The 1,443-nt window shown below is 42.4% G+C and overlaps 1 non-coding gene across 1 annotated transcript; it reads right to left on the reverse strand.

Moving 5' to 3' along the window:
* Positions 1–811: 811 nt before the first annotated feature.
* LOC112768787 (small nucleolar RNA R71) lies at positions 812–915 on the reverse strand. Its single transcript, XR_003186176.1, has one exon. It is a non-coding gene; the product is annotated as a small nucleolar RNA R71 (small nucleolar RNA).
* Positions 916–1,443: the final 528 nt, after the last annotated feature.

Raw genomic sequence — 1,443 nt, forward strand, 5'->3', positions numbered from 1 at the left:
TTTTATTTTTTGTTTGATTTAATTTTCTGTTTGAGTCATTTACTTTCTGTTTTAGTTAATTTCTTCCATTCCCCCTATTTTTTTCCCTTTGTTATTTACCATTTATTTCACTAACCCACTAACTGTTTGATATATTGCATCACTCACACTAACAGTAATTCTGACAGATATACTTTCTGCACCTATTCTCTTTGCTGGTACTTGTTGGTTGTATGACAGGGAGAAGAAGTGGGGCTTCAACTTCCTTTGATTCTAAACCTGAGAGAACCTTCCTTAGACTAAGGAGGGAGGCAAGAGAAAAATGTGTAGTTGGTGCTGAAGAAGAGGAGGAACACTTTGAGGAATACTTTGAACCAAACATGGAAGAAAACATGGAAAACCATCGTGAAGAAGAAGCTCACAACCATGGTGGAAGAGGACGAGAAAATCATGCTGGGGAGGATAGAAGAGTTTAGGCTCTTACATCAATCCAAATCCAGAAAACTGTGGAAGTAGCATTCAAAAGCCAACCATCCATGCCAACAATTTTGAACTAAAACCACAGCTCATCACCCTTGTTCAGAACAACTGTTCATTCGGAGGAAGTGTCTAAGAAGACCCCAATCAACATCTAACCACATTCCTGAGAATATGTGACACAGTGAAGTCTAATGGTGTTCATCCTGACACCTATAGACTGCTCTTATTTCCATTCTCACTCAAGGATAAGGCAGCCAAGTGGCTGGAGTCTTTCCCAAAGGAGAGTTTGACAACTTGGGAAGATGTGGTGAACAAATTCTTAGCAAGATTTTACCCCCCTCAACGAATCAATAGGCTGAGAGCTGAGGTCCAAACTTTCAGGCAACAAGATGGTGAGACTCTGTATGAAGCATGGGAGAGGTTTAAAGACCTAACAAGGAGGTGTCCACCTGACATGTTCAATGAATGGGTGCAGCTGCACATTTTCTATGAAGGGCTCTCCTATGAGTCAAAGAAGGCAGTAGACCATTCATCTGGAGGATCTTTGAACAAGAAGAAGACCATTGAGGAGGCCATAGATGTCATTGAAACTATAGCAGAGAACAACTACTTCTATGCCTCCGAAAGAGGGAACACAAGAGGAGTAATGGAGCTAAACAATGTAGATGCTCTGCTGGCCCAAAATGAGCTCATTACCCATCAGTTGGCTGACCTCACCAAGAAGATGGAGGGGAACCAAGTAGCAGCAATCTCCACTTCATCAACAACCCAAGAAGGAGTGAATGAAGAAGCAGAGGGTAGTCAGGAGCAAGCCAACTACATTGGGAATTCACCTAGGCAAAATCATGATCCATACTCCAAGACCTACAACCCTGGATGGAGGAATCACCCAAACTTTGGGTGGGGAAATCAACAAGACCAAAGCCTTGATCAAAGACGCCCAAATCCAAACAATGCAGCCTACCAACACTTCACATCTAGACC

The sequence above is a fragment of the Arachis hypogaea genome, chromosome 17, assembly GCF_003086295.3.
Source record: "Arachis hypogaea cultivar Tifrunner chromosome 17, arahy.Tifrunner.gnm2.J5K5, whole genome shotgun sequence".
In the NCBI taxonomy this organism is placed as follows: Eukaryota; Viridiplantae; Streptophyta; class Magnoliopsida; order Fabales; family Fabaceae; genus Arachis; species Arachis hypogaea.